Raw genomic sequence first — 17090 nt, forward strand, 5'->3', positions numbered from 1 at the left:
TACCGTTTCAATATGCCATCAATAATAACTTCCTTTCTGATATTCTACGGACGCGTGCACTGCGTTACATTTACAGCCTGGCACTGGCCCGTATCCCGTCGGTTAACCTCTTTTGTGCGCGGCTCGGTTACATTGTTGCAGATCGACTGAAAGATGGCCACAATTAAAACCGGCGAAATTTCTTCGAATCGACTCACGAAACCACCGACGGATCGCTTCTTTCCACCAAGCAACTTTTTCGGCTGCGTCGCGTCGCGACACGGTATTTATGTCACCGAGCGTCGGCTATTTCATTTGTGAAAACACGACCAGGACAGGCTTTTGGAAGTACGTTTCGTTCTGTCGATTATAGCGTAATAAAGTCGTGAAATATCGCCGTGTCAAATGAAATCGTCGAGGATTCTTTGTTTGAGCGAGCTTTTAAAAACTCTAAAGGATTTAGAAGTTACTATATATACGTATAGTAGGATATAGCATCGATTTTATTAGGTGTGGATATGACAATATTTCGCATGGACAGATTATTAGGTAGATGTTGAATAGCTTTCTAATTGTGTAGCGTGTTTTATGTAGTATACTTTAGCTCGTATAAATTTTCTTATTCCCATTCACAAACCATATTTCTCATTTTTTCGAAGGAATAGTATCTTTCATTTAATTCGATCCTATGTCCAATATGTTTCTGACAACTGATAATAGAATGATATTTTATATTGAAAATAGCAATTCTAACTTATACCTTGAATTCATCGCTTCTAAAATCGTCAGCCATTGAGATCATCACTTTATTTTGACATATTGCTAGTAGATCTAACGACATGAAATTGAAGAAACATACCAATAGATGAATTAAAATGCGTGTATCTACGAATTCACGAGTGGCTTTCGAGCAAACAGCTGCGACTAGTCGGCAGTCAATGAGAAAGCTAACAACGATAGACGATGCCGCAGTAAACGATCATGATTTACGTGGCTATAATTACTAATTAGGAGGTAATTGTAATATAGTAGACGTCGAGAGTATAAATATGAATTGATACTAGCGGTATACTTTGTGAATCGTCGTGAACCGTCATTTTTTTTATTAGATCGCGTTTTAAAAGATACATTTTATCCCGAGATGACCGACTATTAATCAGATTCCGAGAAATGTTTTATTGCTGTAGCTAACATATTGATTAACTGCGTAATGATCTCACGTATTTATAAATACAATGTTTTTTCGAACTTATGCGATACTTGTGGTTACTTCTTGCAATTCTAAAGATACTTTGCAGTACCGTGAACGAGATAAACTAACCAAGTACAGAACGCGTGAGATATAAGAAGACTAATGGATAAATTTCCAACGTATATCGTAGATAAAAAGACAACAAAATCAAGTATGGTTGATATCAATAGACGATATAATATGAGAAATGTTTCCACAACATGTAATTTAATGATTTCGAACGGAGAAAAATTATATTCACGTTTGGTTAATTTTATTCAACGATATCGGTAATATATATTTTATAACAGTCTCCCAATTTAGAAATCTAAGCATGTTATGTTTTTAAGATAACCTAGATGTTAGAACTTAACGCAGCCCTTTTACAGATTAATATACGATGATGTAAAATTCCATCCGTAGATATTGTATATTTGATACACAAATGCATATTTTAGCATTCATAATGTTAGAAAAACTGAGCAGTAATCGGTTTGATAACTATCTTGATATTAAATGGAATATTCGAATAACATGTTTATACGTGTTTATGCTATATTTGAGTTGTGCTGTAAATTGAAATGTAACAAAATTCTTATAAACTACACGGATTATCATGATTACGCTACTTTTTCATTAGATCGAAAGAAATATTGTTTACCTTTAGAGTCTTTTAATATTTACGCTACCATAAATCATGCTAACCAAGGTACATTTATGGAAAGCATGGTTTATTTTTTCAAATGACGAGGACATAAAATTCGACGATCGAGCAGCGACGAATCCAAACCGTTTTCTTTGTTCGAAGTAGGAAGTTAAATGGAATCCGCGAGCGCATTTCCGGCCGATCGTGTGCTACAGAGAAAGCACACACTTCGGAATTGATTTCATCGCCAGCAAAGCGTGCGCTCGGTAAACTATAACACACCTGCACGCTCGGTGTAGAATGGTGTGCAGCCGCATGAAAATGAATTTTTATGTGATCGAAAAATCGATGCTCAGGCTGCCGTGAAACTCGCTGGAAACTCTTGGCAAATAGGAATAATACTTCAGCGAGCAATAGATCCGCCGATAGCTGGCCAGTGAACCCGCTCGATGCATCAGTAACCACATCTTTGGTGACGATGTTGCTTCCAATATTTTTCGAAACCAATATTACAAGCATTATCATCAATTACAAATTATTACCAACATTTAAATAGTTCAATATTTGCCTAATAAATTTAAAAGACTGAAACTTTATTATTCATTGCGTCGATTAAAATTCTCAAAGTATACACAGAATTTTTAAAAAACTAGGGCACCTCTGACGACCTCCGCAATAATTTCAATTCAATTTCTCATGTTCAATCGCGTGACTTGCAGTAACTGTGCAAAGTATTGATACACGCTTTTAGTCTCCAATAAAGCGTTTTTTAAATTTCATTGTATCAAGTATTAATAGAGATAAAAAAGACGTAAGATACATAATTTAATATACCTGAACGAAATTAATTAGCACCTATGTAAATGCAATAAAAAATACAATAGTACACCAATACTTGTTGTAAGCATTGTAATTAGCTTGATCGTGATAAAGATGAATCAAAATTCTGTCGAAACGAAGATAAGCAGGGATTGGAAAAAAAGAATTGATTCCACGCGAGTGCACGAGCATCTCCGGGATTATGAACGTCCCAGAGTTCGATGGCCGCGCAGTGGGGACAAGAAAAACAACAGTAGACGAAGAAAAGACCGCTGGCCGATACGATCTTTTCGTGCTAATAATTATTGCATTAATTACACCGAGGGAAGCGTGCGCATCTACGACGTTTCGAAGATACAAACGCGAGCGTACGCGCGAAAAGAAGAAAAAAAAGGCCGTGTACGTGGTTAGCCGCGCGCAGACAAGCGAGTTCGCACAAGAACTCGTATATACGCGAACGAACGAACGCACCGAGGAGGACAGAACGAACAAGTAGGCAGCGTTAGACATTAGCGGAGGCACATGGGTGAGACTGACTTATGAGCCAGATTTCCTGCGATACCAATAGCGATGCCGCGAGGACATGCAGTGAAACGCGTGGGACTTGCCACGAAGACACGCAACTCTGATCGAATAATCTCGGTGTGTAATTGTGGACTGCACGCATGGATTATTTCACCGGGCTACCTAGTACGAACTGAAGCAGCACGAACCACGATCGATAGAATGTTAATGTCGTCTTTGATCAATTGTTATTTCGTAATTCCGTTCCTTATTCTTTGTTCCTGTTTTTACGCTGTATTACATAAATATGGTACTTGATGGAGAAACAGTAGAATTTTACATTTTGTTCTAGAAACAAATGGAGATTCTAATGAATTTACGACATTTTGATCTTCGCTGAAATTCCGATCCCAAGATCTGATTGTAATATTCTCGAATTTTCTTGAAACTTTAAACGAAATATCTTTTACACTTTCAACAACTTTTGTGACGACCAAAGCTAAATTTCGATATTGTTTTCGAAATTCTGTTAGTCGAAATCCCAACGTCACAGTATCTTTCAAATGAGATTGATTTTGGCTTCAAATCGACTTTACTAATTTTAAGTGACTGTAGATCACACGTGAGGATTCAAGGTCGAAGAATCTGACAATTAACGCTATCAATGCGAGCACGGTCGAAGGTCGGGGCCAAAAATCGACTGAGAACGCTAGGTATTTGGCAGCGAGGTTTCGTCGCGCGGGCAAAGACAAACCTCTCGAGCTGGTCGGCTTCGAATTCTTAGTTGGCACGTGTGACCGATGTGTACGCGCCACGTTCTGACGAGCGCGAATGTGCACGTTCTCGTTACAAGTCCCACGCGTCCCGCGACATGTGCCTCGCTGCGCTGCCGCTTATTACGGATTTTAGGGAAGATTTGTCTTGTTCACTGTGAATTTCTGTCAGAGCTCTAAACGTTGGCAACATTCGCCGTATTGTTGGATACCAGGTCGCGAAAATACTTTTCACAGTTACGGCGTGACGTTCAAACGAGCCGCAGCCGTTTAAACGCCGTAGCACCATGGAGATTGAAATGTTGAGGTATAAATAATATATGCAGATAAACTGAGTTAAACTGTTTTTTACACGTTCAATGAACACATTATTTTTCTTTTTTTTTTTTCTTTTTTTTGACAAATTTGATAAAAGAACCATTCACATATAAAGATCACAAACAAATAATTTTGATATTATATATAAGCGATCCGTAGATTAAAAAAATATTACACAATTTACAGATCTTTGCAGATCTCAAAAATTCTAAACTCCCAACGTACAATGTCGGCGTTCATTTATTACGATATATCCGATCACCACGGCGAGATGAGAAACGATCACTCGAGCGTCGATGCCGCTAGTATTTCGCGCGTCACAACGATAATTAAACAGATCATTAGCGTCATTGCGATGCGACCGGCAGAAAACAGTAGCGAATCGTAACGCCTGCTGGCGCATACCGTTACGCGATGGTTGTGAGCCGATATGGTACTCTGACTAATGTGATCACGGTGTTGCACCTTGCAAATTGCTGCGGACCGCGGCTGCGCTGCTCGCTCTATGGACGCAGAAAAACTATCTGGCTGCGATTTAAGAGGCGCGTACCATCGCTCGCGTTCGGTGACGACTTCAGGACGATCACCCGGATCGTCGTCGACACCTGTCGCGCGGACATCGCCCCGGGAACAATGACCACAACGCTCCGCTTATTTATCTCGAAAAGTTTTGACGCGTCGCGCCTTTTATTAATGCGTTCGAAACGTTTTGGAAACGTGGTGCACATCGCGAGATACTCGATTTGCTCTGGGAATATTTATGAGAATTCACGGTTTGGTACATTCGAAGTTCGATGGGGTGAGTGTATCGGTTGATTCTCGTATAGCTGGAGATTGATCGAGGGAGGACTTTTATCGTTTGGCTTTTTGTGTACCTTTTGCTCCTGAAAGTTATGAACAACTGTATGGTAGCGTTTTGTATATGAAATGAATTTCATGAAAATTTCACAAAGACCTTCTAATAGAAACTAAATGCGTTTTCAAACAGAGGAGTCTATTATATTCTGTTCCCAACTTTTTAAATTGAATATTCAACACGTTACCCCCACGTTTGCACGATGTTGATCAACCAATAGACTATTAAAATGCACAATGTATAGGTTACAATACATCGAGCTTAAAGATTAGTCGAAATAATTGAAAAATTCTTCGCGTTACGTATTATAAAATTTCCATTTATATCTCATTTAAACAAAAAAATTCAAATCCATGTACCGCCCAACTTCGACTCCTCCCTACGTCGAAAAACATATTCGTATCCGTCGCTTCAATTAGCATCGCGGGACCTTGAAGAACGATAAAGCTTCAACACAATGGTCGAAGCAGCAAAAAGCAAAAAAAAAAAAAAAAAAGAAATATGCGGGGGCGGGTGCTTAATTGAAACGCGAATTTCAGTCATTACTATTTCTCCAAACGCGACTCCGACGTCACAGAAAATTTCAATTTTCCGCTCGAGTTAGTAGATAATAACGCAAATATTTTTCCGTGTGACGGAAGTCCTGCCGTGGACAAAGGATTCCTTCTCCACCTCTTGGATCCCTCGCCGTCCTTTTCCACCCTCTATCTCGACCAGCGCACTTTGCACACAGAAGAGAACGTCTGTGACGACAGAGAGCGCCGGATGCGCGATGCTGGCCTCGAAAGAAAGAGGGAAAGAGCAAGAATAGCAAGAAGGGGTCAAGAGGATGTCGGTGTCCAGGAGAGAGAGAACGAGCTCGAAACAAACGAACTGAACGGCGAGATCGGCGCCCGGTAGCGTTGCCATTCTATAAATATGTATAGCCAATATCCGCTTACATATTCGGCCATGGCACCGGGTAATATCGTCATGCAGATCCATGGTGGGGTTAAGGGTGGGTTTCCGGGGATCGGCGAGCACGTAGCGCGCTTTCCTCGGTTCCGCTGGATCCTTTGAGCTGGGGACCAGCCACGTCATATCGTACGAAAATATCTAATCTGCATGTGTTTACGTTTGACGTGTCGATAGCTGCGAGACCCGCTCTTTCGCCTCTTACTAGCTCGTGAATTGAATTACATACATACTAAGCTGAGATAGGACGAGACACCGTGATTCCTGAATTTTCGAATTTAGGAACAGGCCAACGAGGTAGAAGTAACGAAGAATTTTATGCACACGTGTTTGCGTGATTAAAGGGTTTCTATTTGGTTAAGATAACGACTGATTAGAAGATACGCGATTCCTTTGTATAATAATTTGTCAAGAATATCATCCACCAAATGGTCGACTGACAAATTGTAGATTGTAATTTCGCAATTTTACAGTGTAATGAAGCTTGGAAAACGTTAATAATTCACCGTCATCTTAACTTAAACGATACAATCCCATATAGAACAATTTCTGTCAACCATAACACGTCAAGCTGCAACATGTCTGCGCCATGACGCAATCCACGCGACACTGACGAACACAAGCAGCGAAGAACACGACTTTAACAAATCGATACACCAAATATCCCAAGGGACACAGCATTCGTAGGCGGGTTCGCCAGTAGCAGCAAAGTCGACTTTGGTATTTTTCAATTAATTTTTTCGACAGGCTGAAGGAAGGCTTTTGGTCGCGCGTGCCCCGCCGAATATCGACAGGGTCTCGGTACATTGGCTGCGGTTATTCGCTCGCGGACACCGAGGCGAAGTGGCCCCGGATCAATCAGAAGCGGCCTATAATTAACGAGTTACGGCCGAGCCGGCGCGTTTGCATTAAGACGCGGCTTTTTGTCACTCGGTTTCTCGAGGGAGAAGCGCGGTCCGGCCGTAATTACCTCGGGCGGCAGACGGTTGGTATCCGAACACGTTAGAACCCGGTCGAGGCGAGAAAGAGAAAGAGAGAGAAAGCGAGAGAGAAGAGAGGAACTAGTCGAGTTTCTTCGCGGACCCTGCGGATTCGCCTCGAGGGCCGTCTCCACCCTCTCCTCGCACCAGTCCTCCACTCTCACCCTGGCGTGCCACTTCGATTGGCTATACTGTGTGGGTTTTTCTCGTTAGCAGCGGTGCCTTCGAGGCGAGAGTGCTTTCAGGGGGGCATAACACCGTCTAGAATCGTAATTAGTAGGCGTGAACGCACGCCTACCAGACACCGCGACTTCTTTCTCCGCTTCGACATCCGTTTGGCCTGTTTTGCGCACCTCTGCCTCGCGAAAACTATTCGTGAGGGGATCGGACGACACTTCACCCCTTGCTAATGAGGATGTGACGCCTACGAAACGGACTGTGATCGGGTCGATGCTGGCCAAGTTTTCGTTTACAATGTTCCTTATGATATGTTGGAAATTTTACTTGATCCGATTAAATGCCGATCCAATCTGTACGAGAATGATAGGTAACAAGGAAAATTAGTCAACTACAGTTGTATAAACTATTTCTTCTCCGATAGTTCGAGTAAAAGAACGAAGTATTCTTTCAGATTACTTGGATCGTCCTACTGCATTTTGCAGCTTGTTAATTTCGAGAGATTTGCCCTATGTGAAATAGCGATATTTTAGACGTTTCGTAGAGATTCTTTATTTGTTAATGCATAATTACATTTGTATTCCAGACTGTTATGTTATATTTACATTGTAAAATCAATTCGTTCGTATACATCTTTAATTCAGTGGCTGGAAGACTTCGTGATTAAAAAATTATCCAGTTAACAAGTGGCAGGAATAAGATAGACGACACTTCTATCCAATCTTTATATCCGATTCAAATTCACAGAATAACATACCAAGGAGAAATTCTTTGTACCGATATCAAAACTATAATTTATTCTTCTAACTACAATTTATTCTCCGTAAAAAATCCGTTCCAATCTTTTGGTTACAAAATGCAAGGTGAAGGAAATTCAAATATAAATGCGTCGTCCACCGCGCAGCCATTTACGATTCCTCCCTACCCAGCCAAATGATCGGCTACCGAGTAAAATTACACGTTTTAGTGCGTTGCTTTTTCATAAGTCACCAACATCGAAATGCGTTTGGTTCTCCCGAGGGCAGTCGGCTGGAGCGCTCGCGCATTCCTTTATCCATTATCGCTTCGTAGTTTCCTGGACTTCGACGCCCTTTCATCGCCTATCATCTTCATCTACCGCGCGCGCAAGAAACAGATGGGGACGGCTGACGTGCAGGGTACAACGTACTCTTCATTAATTTTCCGTTAGCCGCGGTTCGGTTGCGGCGAAACGATCTCTCTAGCGAAATACGTTTCACTCGGCTGCGAGACGGTCACCGGTCGGTTCGAGATCATTATCGATACGAAACGAAGTCATAGCGGCACCCTCTTGAACTGTTCCTTATAATGCTACTGATGTCGTCGCGATTGTGACAAAAAATGACGCGTATCCGCCGGAAGCGGTCTTCCTCCCTTCGGAGGCCCTCCATTACTTTGTACTTAGCTCTTTTTCCCCGAGGCTTGCTGAGAGAGATGATTCGTCGTTTCATGGCCGGCGGAGCCCGCGAATTGACGCATCTGCCACTGCCGTGACGAATTCGACGGCAAATTAATTGATCGCGATCCCGCGATCGGTCTACATAATTGCCAGTTCACGCGTTGCAATGACATACCTTGTTGATTACGGGTTATGCTACGGCTACCCGTGTCTCTTTCGCTAATTGCCCGACTTTATTTCATGCCGGCTATCTGGATATCAAATCACGCGAACAACAATACTGAAAAATCAAATTTTCATTTTCTTTTATCAGACGAAGATCACAGAAGAAAAACATGTTAAGTATATTTTTATCGATTCTCTGATTTTAATGCCCATGATTGAACCAAAACCATGATTGAACCAAAGATACCTGATAATTATTAAGGCAAGCGATATTTTAATATCTATATACAATTCTTCTACTATGGGATTGATTGTCATCCGAATCTTAAGGTAGTTATCCTATAGAAGAAAACAGGAAATATGATTTATCGTGTTTTATGGTTTTCAGGTGAGACGAAATTTCTAGATATTGCTATTGTTTTCACTCTTATGATGATTACCATAATAAATCAAAGAATAGGTGTAATTAAAAGAGTGCGACTAAAAAGAAATACAAATGCAAAAATTCGTTTCGATGAACTATAATATGGTAATATAGTTGCTTCTCGGTTGAATTTATGTTGATAGATACGAATTATCGATCATTGTAAAATAGATTGTGAGGAAAATTACATGTACCTTTCGGTTGTAATGATAGCTTATCCTAACACGATTCCGTAATATGCATCTTAATTTCTATACGGTTCAGTTATATCACGGATATTACGTTAACTATATGTTATACACGGGAAAAGATTTCTTTTGAGCTTAAGTATCCTATAAATAGGGCCTAATGATCGGAAGAAGTAAATTTTCGAATTTTATATTAATTAGCAAGGAATTAATAGGAAAAGAAAGGAATATTTCCTTTTATATTAATAGATATTGAGAAATATTATGTTCTCCAAATTTTAATAAGATGAAATTAATAATAAACATTGACAAGTAAAAGAATTTTCCTTTGTAACTACTGTACAAAGATCTCTGAAACGATACATCAATTTGTATATATTTGTGTACTTGTATTTACTTTATTAACAATCTTTGTTACAACAATATGTTGAGTGCAAAATAAATGTTGTATATTTTGTATAACATACAAAGTATAATTTGTTATTTATTTCAACATATGTCTGCAATGTGCATCTATTTTATTACAAATTCAAATTTTTCAAATGTTCCACGATACACTCAGTACTTTGCATCACTATCGTAACATCAACATATCTCTATTTGCTTAATTCACGTGCTTTAATATCTTCCGACGAGCTTTGCTTACCAATGACTCCCATACGATATATCTTATTAAAAATTCAGAATGTTCAAATGTTCTACAATATACTCGGTACTTAGCATCGTTATCGTAACATCAGTTCATATCTTTGTTTAATTCATCCGAGTGCATTAACACACCCCAACGTTGCTCATCAAAGACTACAATGGCGCCACTGGCAAGTCTAGCGTCTATCATCAACTGACGCCATCGCAGTCCCTCCTTAACATTCACATAATCGAATAACCCATACATCAAACATTCCATATAATAATCTATACAACCAACGATTAATTTTTCCCAAATTATCCACTCCAAACATAAAACCCTTGCCTTCGTCGTTCCATCGTTGAAAAACTTCACTCGAACATTAGCTTGCTGCTTTCTCAGACAGTTTGTCGATCGATCGACGGCGCGTTTCACCGCGGACGTTTCCCCGGGTTCGCAGAATCGGCACAAGAAAGAGTGAAAAGCGGTGCGTTACGCACGAGACGCTCGAGACGCGCGTGTGAACGCGCAGCGCGTTCCTACGCATAAATCATTCCACGCTCGCGTAGAACACAGTAGCTGGCGCAATTGTTATGCTAACCAGTCGACCAGTATCTGCTCTTATATAGCCTATGTTTCCTGCTCGACCACCTGTTACCCTCTCGAACCACGACCCCGGTAACGTTCGACTCATCCGTCCCGGTTCGGCACGTGTATAATTGCCCTCGCTCCAACTCCGCTCCTCTCCACTCCGTTCCGCGCCACGCAGTCACGTCGCGATTTTCTTTTTCCATTCCTGGCTCTCCATGCGAGCTCTCCACGGCGTAGCGCATTTTTTATTTCTATATTTTCTTTTTCTCTTGCTTTTTTTTAGCTGCGCATTAGCGAATATTGATTGAAACCGGTAGTTGAATTATTCAGTGCGCTCCGTTGATTTGAATTCCTTCATGAAAGGCATACGCGCGCTCGGTAATTGTGGCTTCGCACGCAGAAAATTTATTGCTATGGAAAGTTTGCCTCAAGTTTAGGAGCTCCTTGATCGAGATGATAAAAATCGAGTTGCTGATAGATCGGTGAATGTTTACGCAGCGGGTTTCGTTTACTTTACATGTTTCAATTCATTTACGAACCTTTGGAGACGCGAATTTCGTATGTTTCTCAAGAAATGACCAGTTGCTCGGTTAGATTCCATTGCAATTTAGTATCAATTCTACGAGATTATTGTAGACAAAGTTTGTGTTAGAAATGTATGTTATTATTCGGTAATGATATCCTGATCCTCTAATTTTATTTTATAGGAGGATGACGAAGAGGTATTATAGTTAAACAGATGGTTACCGAACAGTGATCGATTAGACAGAATGTCATGGACGAATAATGTACTTCTTCTGAGTAATAAGTTTGCATACTCTTTGATTAATCGCAATAATTAGCATTATGGTAGTTATAATACGCTATCCAAGTGACTAAATATGTAAATAGAAATCAAGATATCTCACTGAAGAAACGAAACGATCCTGTTTCATTATACTTCTCATTATCACATAGATTAATGACTATCGTCATAAAAGTGTATTTGCCGAATTCATTAAAAGTTTCATCGAATCTGGCAGATCCGATCAAAATCGTTCCAAAATTCATAATAATATTTCACATGGCAAAGTTTTTCACAGAATAAATCCTATCTAATGCCTGTAATACCATGGAGTGTGCTCATAAAAAGCCTTGGTGCTTCCATGAAAACAGTGAATTGTTTCTTAATTTCCCGAGGCCATTGTTCACGACGAAGGGTCCTCGCGATTGTGCTGCAACGCGATACCGGACGATACACTTTATTGCCCCCTCGTTTTTACAAATGGATCCACAAGTTTGCCCGATACTTCGCCCTTTTATCACGGGCGAACGCACGGCTTCATTTCCCACCGGCTAGATAAGAATAATGGACCATACGAAGGTGTTTCCTCGATCCCTATCTTAATAACTATCTGTTTCGCGAGTAACGCGTAAATTACGGAGGATAAACTTACGAAGGAATTTAGAAGAAAACGATGCTATCGATATCGTGGATATTATCAGGCCATTACGCCATTCCGACAACCAACAACATGGCTGGTACACGAGGCTCTCTTCAACTAGCTCGCTGAATTATGTATAATGATGAGCGCGCGCGCGTTCGAACAATGACTGGCCTCTTTAACCGCATTGTTCGACTTCTGGACAGGCAACCACGGCCATAAAAGTTCCTCAAGAAGATGCGCCGTCAAGATCGTCAGGGAAACAAATGACGCCTGTGAGCCTTTTAATTGCAGCACCTGCTCTCTCGTACGGCCTCTGCGAAAACGCGGAGGTGATAATTTTTCTTCTACAGCTGTTCGATTTCGTTTTCAACCGCGTCATCGACGAGCCAGTCGTAAAAAAAAAAAAAAAAACGGAGCCACTTCGTGGACTGTTACGGTAGCGACTACCACGTGACTTGGACCTACTTTTCCACTCGAAATGCCTGATGGCTTTGTGCTGCAATTAGTGAAATTGCCCCCGTGACGATCAAGATTGTCGGAACGATGGTCAATTTATTGGAAATTTCACGTTCGGACTAATCTTAATCTAAGCAGGTAGAACTTGTTGAATAGAATAGCTAACTATTGGAATAGATATACAATTTTCTTTCGCGTCAAATTGAACTTAAAATTGAAATATTTCCGTCATTTTCGTCCCAGTCGTACTTTTGTATCGTTAAAACGTTTTGTAGATTATTAGGATGAAGTATTCTAGTAACGCTGGTTCCCAATTTTTTGGAAAATTTCAGATTGAATCACCAATACAAAATTATAAAATTGCAGCCGTTTTACAGTCACAAAAGTAGAAGCGCATTAACATATGGAAAAAATCCATTCGACTGGCGTGCAAGCCAATCAGTCACCGTCTCCGTCGTCTTCTGTTTTTAATATTCCACTAGATAGCATATTAAAAAATATGATGGAGCAGGAATAATCTCTTCGTTAGTCATAGTAAATAATCACCGATCTCGTCCGAACACGATTTATGTAAATCAGTACTTCCTTCTTTCACATCGAAGACACGAGCAATAAATATCAACGTCAAAGAACAAATAATTACCCATTGAAACATTTAGAAAAAGATCATTTGGACGTGTATTCTTATTTTATTTAATGCTAAGAATTTGCCGTATTACGTTACGAATACTGTATTCGGACTCGTTTGTTTTAAATCAAATAAAGAACCTTCATGTAGAAATACCAAATATGCCTGTTGGTTTCTGTTACCTTGCTTCCACCGTATGTGTGTCCATCGGTTTTCTTTCCAGGTGCACCGAACCGCAAAGCAGCGTAGAGGGGTTCCACGAAGAAACGCGCAACCAACGCGACTAATCATCGACGAGATATTTATTTTCTATTATTTCGTGGGAATCGAGCAACGCGCCACTTTCCTTCTCGATTTAGAAGCCCTCGACTCGCCTATGCTCGATGACGGATTTTTATTTTCGGTATCGCGTTTCCATCAGAAAACCCTCGCGCACCTTTCCTCCTTGACGTGTTCCGAGGATGAATCTCCTGCTCACCTGTCACGTGTCTATTAACTATCTACTCGCCGCCCAACGATCCCAAATTAGCACATACAATTGCTGTTTCAGGAGGAATGTTGTATCGCGAGTCGGTTCTCTGTCTTCGACGTGTAAACTTTTTTCTAAATATCGTAGCATACTTTTTTACATATAAACATACATCTATTGTATCTGTGGTACAGTTCAATCAAAGTGTAAATAATTGTAGAATAACTTAGTTTCATTAAAAATAATATGTTTCTCGTTTTAAGTGAAAAATCATGAGCATTGAATTCTACGAATCAACTTTGAATTATTCCAATTTCCGCATAATTTTATATAAGCTCCTTCAAATGTCAATTTTGTACTTCCGACAATTTTCACGACCTGGTTCTAGATTTAAAAGATTTAGAAAGGTTTCGTGAATATCGCAACGATTCATGTCCTAATTCAAATTTTGCACCAACCTAATAAATTATTACTAACTACACGGAAACTAGCAATTATTACGTTTCGATTACCGGCTCAGACGTGATGAAGAAGGGCACGACGGTAGATCAATCATTCGAACGTTCGATTACGAACATAGTCAGGTCTGAGAAGATACGAATGCGTGCGATACGTTGCGTGGTACATATACACGTTGCGTGATACGCAAGCGATTGGTTCTGTGGGAACTCGTCAGCATTGACGAGCCCCGTTTATCAACCTATTTAGATACCCAATTGCCGCTGGCTTCTTCGGCAGATGGAGATATTCTCGGAGATTCATGGCCACTCGTGTTTTGTCCTACGAGGACTTAATTACATCTGTTTCCCCGTAATGTTATATTGCGAATTGTTCCACTAACGATCAAACTGATACTAACTTTGTGGCCGAGCATAATTAAAGAAAATAATTAAAGAAAAATGTCTAGATACGCAATAGTGGATTTTAGAATTATGACGTATCATAAAGATTAACGTTTATTTCATATACAACAAAGGTAATAACAATACTAAAGCTATTATCAGTTACGTGAACTTGAGTCAAGCTTGAGTCGAGCTTAATATAGGTATGTATACGCTTCTGTCGCGGTTTCCAACGAATCAGGGCGAAATTGTGAAGGCGCTCGGTGTTACATTAAGAAACAGGAAGTCGATTTCTAAACGATGCCGTCGGAATCATTAAATGATGCCAATTAAAAAAGATAATGAGCGGGATTCATTACTCCCGCGAACAAAGATTCCATGCCCGTTTCGTAGGACGCCGTGGCAGGAAAACCGCAGCTCTGACGCAACGAAATCCAGTCGAATAGCATCCACAATGGACGCAGATCGAGAACATCGCTATTAGAGATAATAGAATGTGTAGAGTAATTTTCCCACAGTCACAGGCGAAAACACGCGGCTTTCCTACCTTTCACCTAATGCCACATTTCACATGTGTTCGCTCGGTAAATCTACTATTGAATGCTACGAATTAACGCGGTTAATACGAGCAGAGAATTGTCGAAGATACCGTTCCGAAAATCTACGCGAGTTCTTAAACAGCGTTTTCCACGGTTCTTTCGCGGAACCGATAATTAATAGATGAAAGAAAGCGTGTATCCTCGCATTATGCTCGCGAATACAGTTAGCCTAACAATTTCCAAAATCTTCGTCCGAGCGAAACGGCCGACAATTTTCCGCTTTTTCGTCACTGGAGAATCCTTCGGCAAACTTTTTTCCAACGGTATCAAGAACCGACACGGACGCTTCCAACTTTTTCACCACGCACGCTACACTGTCGCCAATCGTAGGCCGTTGCACGCTACCGTGCGGTTTGTCGACTTTTCAACTAGATAAAGTAGTATGTATTGCGTAAAACGATTCCCTGCACAGTTATTCCGAAACAGAATTTAGAAAATAGCTTGATAAATTTTAATCTTTGCGTGGTATTTTCTGTGAGCTTCCAATACAATTTTTCGCCGAGATAATTTCACTGAGTTACTAATATTAAATACTTACACTAATATTAACAAAATTAGCAAAATACAGTAGGAAAATTTTACGAATCAGAAGTTGCTATCGCTAGTACATTCTTTTGTATAAATTGTAAAATTCTAATTGTTTGTATAACAGTTTCTAATTTATAACCTATAATTTGTCCCTTGTCAATTCGTCGTTGTTATTAATTAGTAAATTATTGTGTAAGAGTGTCCAAGTTAAGCTTAAATACAATGGTGTTAAAAAATTAGAAACATTATAGTTTTGTAATTCGTAGGAAGATGCTCTTATGGCGAAAGATAGATCTTTTGTATGTATTTTATATGTTTTTTTCGATGGTTTGATACGTTGCATGGATCATAGATGTAACTTCAAAATTCTGCATGTCGTATAAAAGTGTGTTTATTTTATCTTTTAGTAAAATATATATAGTTATTAAATGTGAATATATTTCCGAATGAGAAAATATCTATATAAAAAGTCACATTTACAACCCGAAAATAAATTTTGAGGTCACAGTGTAATTCTAACCTTCCAGGTTATGTAACCTCCTAAATGAACTTTCTTCATTACCCACTAAGAAAACTACAACTAATAATAATTAAGGAATAATTTTTATTTCACTTACCATTCATCTTGAACGAGTTGAGAACATTTCATCAGTCGAATTACATCCAGATGAAGCCAATCCAGTAACACCAAAGAACGATCTGTGATTCTTCGAACGAAGGGGAGCACAGGCGTTTTCGTCGAAAGAGTGATGTCCGCGAAAGCAACGAAACACGTTTTTAATTACTTTTCATACTTTCGTGCGATAAACGAGGCGTTGACTGTCTGTTTGTCGTTGTCAGGAACAGCAATATGCATGCGGGTCGGGTTTTAAATAAACGGTTGTCTTCCCCTTTGACTTTACGATAATAGGTTTGTTTGCATTCCAATTTCAAGAAGTTTAACACTGTTTCTTACACTTTACACCGCACTGCTCGTCGCCGAACTAGATCCAGCTTTCACCGGTTCAATGAATTTCGATTCGTTTGCTTTTCTTTGTTCATATTACCACAAGAACAACGCATTCGCGATTACAACGCGCAATTATATCAACGACGCGTTACACGAAGTCTTCCGAACGACTGTTGTGTTGACGAGACGAGCGAAGAGGTCGATTTAGTATATCGAACGTTCGAGAATCGATGTATTTACACGAGTGAATACACGAAACCATTGAGCGTTAGAGATTTTCAAACTGCGTAAATATTCTTCTTATTTTAATAATTATTTTAATATTGATAACATTTTCGTAGCTTTTCGATAAGTAATACTTAATTTTCTCATTCAGATAATAATCACTGGTATCAACGTACCTTTATCGACGAAGAAATTGACGAATTCTCGGATGGTGTTTGGAGATTGGATATTTGAGTATACGTAATTTATGCCTCTGTGGACAGAAGAATCTCCACTGTATGCAATGATGCGATCGTGATGCAACAATCTGTGAGTAA

At 39.8% G+C, this 17090-nt stretch overlaps 1 long non-coding RNA gene across 1 annotated transcript in view; it reads right to left on the minus strand.

Annotated features, from left to right (window-relative positions):
- The window catches only part of LOC105666054, a 126256-nt gene extending 109550 nt beyond the window's left edge, over positions 1 to 16706 (minus strand). Inside the window, exon 1 of the long non-coding RNA XR_001098973.3 lies at positions 16217 to 16706. This is a non-coding gene — a long non-coding RNA (uncharacterized LOC105666054). The remainder of the gene's footprint in view (positions 1 to 16216) is intronic.
- Between the last annotated feature and the right edge of the window lie 384 nt (positions 16707 to 17090).

This window comes from Bombus terrestris, chromosome 9, assembly GCF_910591885.1.
Source record: "Bombus terrestris chromosome 9, iyBomTerr1.2, whole genome shotgun sequence".
NCBI lineage: Eukaryota > Metazoa > Arthropoda > Insecta > Hymenoptera > Apidae > Bombus > Bombus terrestris.